This window comes from Pongo abelii, chromosome 1 (genome assembly GCF_028885655.2).
Source record: "Pongo abelii isolate AG06213 chromosome 1, NHGRI_mPonAbe1-v2.0_pri, whole genome shotgun sequence".
NCBI classification, from domain to species: domain Eukaryota; kingdom Metazoa; phylum Chordata; class Mammalia; order Primates; family Hominidae; genus Pongo; species Pongo abelii.
The window spans coordinates 44,054,048-44,060,847 of record NC_071985.2 but is presented as its reverse complement, the minus strand read 5'-3'; the positions used below and the strand labels follow the sequence as shown (position 1 = coordinate 44,060,847).

The window sequence follows — 6,800 nt, the reverse complement described above, 5'->3', positions numbered from 1 at the left end:
AGAACCAAGAAGTGTGTAGGTGAAAATATTTAATAGGGATGAATGTAAATTCCTGTACCTGGGCACAGAATCCCCACTATATGAAAATAGAATAGAGAGTTAGGATCAGAAAGCATCAATTTAGGGGCTTCACCTAACAGCAAGCTCAGGTTGAACACCAGTGTGGTGAGGCTTCCAGAAAAGCCCACCACAGGGCTGCATCAACAGAAGGGAAGTGTCCCACGCCAGGACAGAACCCTTAGAGCATTCACGCTAGGTTGAGTTCCAGGCCACTTGCTATAAGACGGACAGAGCCAGGCCGGAGAGGATAAAGAGGAGAGCAACAGGGATAGAGATGGACATCTGAGGAAGAGGTAAAACACTCACCAGTTGAAAGAACCAGGCCAGACATAGTGGCTCATGCCTGTAATCCTAGCACTCTGGGAGGCCGAGGCAGGTGGATCACCTGAGGTCAGGAGTTCGAGACCAGCCTGGCCAACATGGTGAAATCCCGTCTCTACTGAAAATACAAAAATTAGTTGGGTGCAGTGGTGGGCACCTACAATCCCAGCTACTTGGAAGGCTGAGGCAGGAGAATCGCTTGAACCCAGGAGACAGAGGTTGCAATGAGCCAAGATTGCGCCACTGCACTCCAGCGTGGGCAACGGAGAGACTCTGTCACAAAAAAAAAGAAAAGAAAAAGAAAGAACTAGGTGACATTGTGCAAGTTACACCATACATCACAACATCAGTTTTCCTATCTGCAAAAGCGGTTTATTAGTAGGGTCGGCATAGAGATTAAATGAGAAAGCATGTCAAGTGCTTAGCTGGGGGCCGGACATAATAAACGTTAGCTGCACCAGCCGTTATTAAACCCTGAGCATGCTCACCTCAGACAGGGGGTGCATCAGGGACATGGCTGGAGGATCAAGGACAGGGCTCTCCATGGCACCGGTCCAGAGTCACAGCTCTGCGTGGTAGCTTAGTGAAGCCAAAGGCCCCACAAGTTGTTCCTCATCCTCTGACATGAGTCCTGTTAAACGTCAGCAGCCCATTCTTCTTGGTGGTAGTGAGTTCTCTTGGTGATCAAAGCAGAAAGGTGTCTGGCTAGCAGTGTTCCCTCCTTTTGGGCGGGCTAGTTGGTTGGGCAGGGAGTGCAGGGGCCATGGGACCAGCAGGGCCCCCAGTGACTGCCAAGGTCCAAGGCATCTCCTGCTGGCTCATTCAGCCCCCTCCTGTCCTGGTCCTTCCCCTTCCCCACCCCACAGCCCCATCTTGTCCTCCTCCACCCTCCTTGCTCTCTTGCTGGGAGCAGGGACAGCAATGCTAGTCTCCCCTTTGACTCTTTTCTTGAGCATTGGCTGAGCATCAGTTTCCTACACTGGCAGAAGCAAGGCACACAGTAGGCTTTCAAGGACAGAGAGGAGGACTGAATGATTAGAAGACAGCAAAGTACATCACAGGCTGTTGGGTTGGAAAGCACCTGCAGCATCACCTAGTTTAATCCTTAGACTTGGTGGTTTTCTAACTGTACTGAGCATAGAATTATTTGTGGTAGATTGTTTAAATGTGGTAGATTCTGGGGCCCTGCATACTGAAATACAGTCTCTTGGGTGGATTCCCAGGAATTTCATTTGTAACCAGCTCCAGCAGGTGACAGCCCATGCAGGTGGTCTGGATGGACATTTTGAAGAACACTGCTATGATTCCTGACTTCTCTCCATATTTCTACTATATTCCTGCTACATAGCCATGACAAAACTCACAGAAAAGAGTTCACAGAACGCCTCTGCTCTCAACTCATTCACAGTCTAGCTGGAGACAGAAGACAGCCACAGGAGCAGTTAGTGCTCAGGTCCTGACCGAGGGCCTGCCATGGGAGTTCAGAGGCAGGCTGGCCCAGCTCAAGGCTCCAGGAGAAGACAAGGTTTGAGCAGGGCCAGGATAACCAGATACGGTTTTCTTCCCCAGTCAGCTAAGATCTGTTCTTAGTGGAGGTGCTCAATTAGCCAATCTCATGAATTCTGCATGTCTGACCGACTTTCATCCACCTCCCTCTCCTCCCTTCAGATGGAGCCCTCTGCTCTCTGGGATGTAATTACAATATCTGGCCTGTTTTAATGAAGGCAAAAATATTCAGTATTTGTGTGCGACTTCTCCCATGTTGGAGAGGGTGGGAGGGGGCAGGGCGGGGAGGCGGGGCTTTGGGAGAATGAGAGACTAATAACCGCACCTTTGCATTACCATCTAGCGTCTCAGTTCACAAAGTCTATTCACATGTATTTTCTCATGGAATCTATGGCCCTACCACGGCGGCCAAGTGTTTTAGAACCATTTGTGCCAGCAAGGTGTGTCTGCATGGTGTTTTAAATGATGTTGACATTATGTCAGCTCAAGTAAATCAATATTTCCATGCCAACCAACTCATCTAGCTGAGAGTTCACATACCAGGATATCAGTTAACTTACATCAAAAATGTTTCATTAGGAAGTCAGTTTTTATTTCTCTTATTGTTTATGGTGATGTTCACTGACCTATTCCTAGCATGTTACACTAACCTTGAACCGCTGACTGGAATAAGCACAATTATTTTACAAACCACTAGAAAAATAAAGAGCTTTATTAGTTACTATACAACCATTGGTTGTAAACTATGTGCCAATTTCAAAGATACCAAAATTTGAAAAATAATGCATGTTTAAATCTGCAAAATGGGCCAGGCACAGTGGCTCACGCCTGCAATCCCAGCACTTTGGGAGGCCGAGACAAGCAGATCACTTCAGGTCAGGAGTTCAAGATCAGCATGGCCAACATGGAGAAGCCCCACCTCTGCTAAAAATACAAAAATTAGCCGGGTGTGGTGGCAGGTGCCTGTAATCCCAGCTACTCGGGAGGCTGAGGCAGGAGAATCACTTGAACCTGGGAGGTAGAGGTTGCAGTGAGCCAAGATCATACATACCACTGTACTCCAGGCTGGGCGACAGAGCAAGACTCCATCTAAAAAAGAATAAATAAAAATAAACAAATAAATAAATCAGGAAAATGGTCTAGGTGACAATGAACACAACAATAAACATTAGTCCATCTGACTTTGGCACATGAATTTTTTTTTTTTTTTGAGACAGAGTCTCACTCTGTCGCCCAGGCTGGAGTGCAGTGGTGCGATCTCGGCTCACTGCAAGTTCTGCCTCCCGGGTTCACGCCATTCTCCTGCCTCAGCCTCCTGAGTAGCTGGAACTACAGGCACCCACCACCATGCCTGGCTAATTTTCTGTATTTTTAAGTAGAGATGGGGTTTCACCACGTTAGCCAGGATGGTCTCGATCTCCTGACCTTGTGATCCACCCGCTTCAGCCTCCCAAATTGCTGGGATTACAGGCATGAGCCACTGCACCCGGCTGGCACATGAATTTTTTTACTCAGCATTGATCCCAAATTCAATAGCAAATGGGAGAGGTACAGAAGGAGAGAGGTGAGAGGCAGTTTTCAACTTATCAAGCTAGAAGCTCATAGACCATTTTTCTTATGCTCTATAAGAGCATAGAGACTTAAAATTTTACAGTTCCATTTCATAGGTGAAATTATCAGTGCTCCAAGACATACATGGCTGCTCAAGGCCACACAGGTAAGAGTGGCATGGAACTCAACACTAGGGCTTCTGCTTCAAAATTCAGTGTCCTAAACAACTCAAATTCCATCAACTGATGGGTGAATGGATAAACAAAATACGGTATAACCCTATGGTGGAATATTATTCAGCCAGAAAAAGGAGTGAAATACTGATACATGCTACAACATGGCGAACCTTGAACACATTCTGCTAAGTGTAAGACATCAGACACAAAAAGCACATGTTTATTTATATGAAATATCTAGAATAGGCAAGTCCACCGACAAGAAAACAGATGAGTGGTTGCCAGGGGCTGAGAGGAAGGGGGCAATAGGGAGTGACTGCTCATGGGAATGGGGTTTCCTTTTGGGGGGATGAAATGTGCTGGAACTAGATGGTGGTGATGACACACATCCAATGTACTCAGTGTCACTAGTGGCCGGGCGCAGTGGCTCATGCCTGTAATCCCAGCACTTTGGGAGGCTGATGTGGGCGGATCACGAGATCAGGAGTTCAAGACCAGCCTGGCTGATATGGAGAAACCCCGTCTCTACTAAAAATACAAAAATTAGCCAGAAGTGGTGGTGCACGCCTGTAATTCCAGCTACTCGGGAGGCTGAGACAGGAGAATTGCTTGAACCTGGGAGGTGGAGGTTGCAGTGAACCGAGATCACGCCACTGGACTGTAGCTTGGGTGACAGAGCGAGACTCTGTCTCAAAAAAATAAATAAACAAAAAATAAGTGTCACTAGTGGTAAATTTTATGTTCTGTGTATTTTGCTACAATTGAAAGAAAGGAAGGAAGGAAAGAGGGACGGAAGGAAAGAAGGAGAAAGTAAGAAAGAGAGAGGGAAGGAAGGAAGGAAAGAGAAAGCAAGAAAGAGAGGGAAGGAAGGAAGGAGAAAGCAAAAAAGAGAGAGGAAGGAAGGAAGGAAGGCAAGAAGGTAGGAAGGAAGGAAGGCAGGCAGGCAGGAAGGAAGGAAGGAAAGAAGGAAGGAAGGAAGGAAGTCAGGGAAAATCGAATATTCCATGTTCCCTCCTCCCTGGTACTGTGCAGCCCTGGTCTGCAGGCTAGCACAGCAAGTGCCTACCATGCAGGGGGCACTGAATAAATTGTCGATAGAATCGGTGGTGGCCGCTGTTTTAGAGAATTGTAGGAAATCCCCAGCGGAAAGACAGTGCGTTGCTCTGGAGGTCACAGTCAGGAGGCTGGGGGTGGAGGTGGGCAGAGAGAAAAAGAAGTGAGAAAAGAGAGCTGTGGAGAGACAGGCAAATGGGAGAAACAGGGAAAAAGAAAAGAAAGAAGAGAGAAAAGTGGGGAAGGGGAAAGGGCCTTCTCTTCAGAGAAAGCGGGGCAGGAAGGAGAGAAGAGGGTGGGCTGAGGTGAGAGGAGGAAGGAGGGGCAGTGGGGAGAAGCTGAGGCAGCTGGAGAGCTAATGTGCCAGAGGAGAGGGCACAGCGGGCACTTGGCAAGCCCACTCCCCACCCCCTGCCCGGGTTGTGCTTCTCCTCCTCCCACAGGAAGATGAGCAGAGCTGGCCTGGGATCATCTGTCTTCATTACACCATCCCCACCAGCCCCGTCACTTCTTGCCAGAAAACTCATCAATATTCCCCTGTGGCTTGCCAGACCCAGCCCCTTTCCTCCTCTGCCCCCACCCCAGCCCCCCAGCATCCTCCAAGGCCATGTGCCTGGACCATCTGATGAGCACACCCCAGTCCTCCGCTCCGGGGTACCTGCTCTCCTCTCTCTCCTCAGCAGATCCAACCATGGCCCTCCCTCCTGGCCGCAGGGTCTCTGCTAGGGAGGAAATGGACACATTCCCTGGAGCTGTGGAGAAGCCTTCCTGGAAGCCAGTCGGGCTGAGACGGGCTATCTCAGTGTGTCAGCCCCATGGGGAAGACATTCTTGACCCGGTGTTTGAAATTTCAAAGCACCCCCCAGCACTTGGTATCCCTTGCATGTACTTCATTTTTCTCTAGTCTAAACCCTTGACCGTTGTCTAGTATGGGCTCTGTATGGATAACCTATAGTGCATATTTATGTTGTTTATTCGTCTCCTCCTTGTAGAATACTCTGGGAGGGCAGGGCTTATGTCAGATGTGTTCACTGCTGCATACCCACTCCTAGGACAGTGCTGGGAACATAAGTGGAATGAATGAGTGTTGCAGTGTTGGGTTTGGACGCCCAGCAGCAGTGTTGGCACCTTCTGGGTGCCTAACAGCCTCACTAAAGATTGGGATAGGGAAGTTTCAGTACTGAAATCCAATGGCTTCAATACCAAGAAACAAAAGCAGAAACCAGATTTAAAAACTCCTCTGATTCTCACCCATCCAGTGGCCTCTGTTACCTTTAGAATAAAACTCAAACTATTTCCCAACCTGGCCCAACTTTATGAGGCCCCTGGCTGCATTTTTCATCTCATTTCCTACTAAGCTCTGCCTCATTCACTCTGCAGAAGCCACTGTGGACCTCTTGCAGCTGCTCCAACCTTTGTCCCAACCTACCAAGGTTATTCCCCACTCAGTGTTTTAGCACCACAGCCCAGACTTTAATACAGGCAGGTGAGCCCGGAGAGCTCAGTTGGTAGAGCATCAGACTTTTAATCTGAGGGTCCAGGGTTCAAGTCCTTGTTCGGATGTCCTAGTTTGGCTGGGCACGGTGGCTCACTCCTGTAATCCCAGCACTTTGGGAGGCTGAGGGGGGAGGATCACAAGGTCAGGAGTTCGAGACCAGCCTGGTCAGTATGGTGCAATCCTGTCTCTACTAAAAAGTGCAAAAATTAGCTGGGCATGGTGGCGTGTGCCTGTAATCCCAGCTACTTGGGAGGCTGAGGCAGGAGAATTGCTGGCAGGGGGAGGTTGCAGTGAGACAACATCGCGCCACTGCACTCCAGCCTGGGCGACAGAGTGAGACTCTTGTCTCAAAAAAAAAAAAAAAAAATACAGGCAGGCAACTGGCTTCAGACAGCCTGTCCCTCATTCTATTTAGGTCTCAGCTAGAATCTCACCTCCTCAGAGATGCCTGCCCTGACCACCTGAGCTAACACAGTATCCCCCATCCCTCTCCATCCCCTGACCTGCTTTTTCGCTTCTGGTGCTACCTGACTGTACAGTACATATGTTTGTTTATGGCTCTTTCATTAGAGTGTAAGCTCCATGAGGGCAGGAACTTTGGTTCCTGGAACCCAGGTAGTAGATGCTGTTGGTAC

The 6,800-nt window shown here is 48.8% G+C and overlaps 1 non-coding gene across 1 annotated transcript; it reads left to right on the top strand.

Annotated features, from left to right (window-relative positions):
- Window positions 1-6,157: 6,157 nt before the first annotated feature.
- On the top strand, window positions 6,158-6,230 carry TRNAK-UUU (transfer RNA lysine (anticodon UUU)). The gene has a single exon. It is a non-coding gene; the product is annotated as a tRNA-Lys (tRNA).
- The last annotated feature ends 570 nt before the right edge of the window (window positions 6,231-6,800 follow it).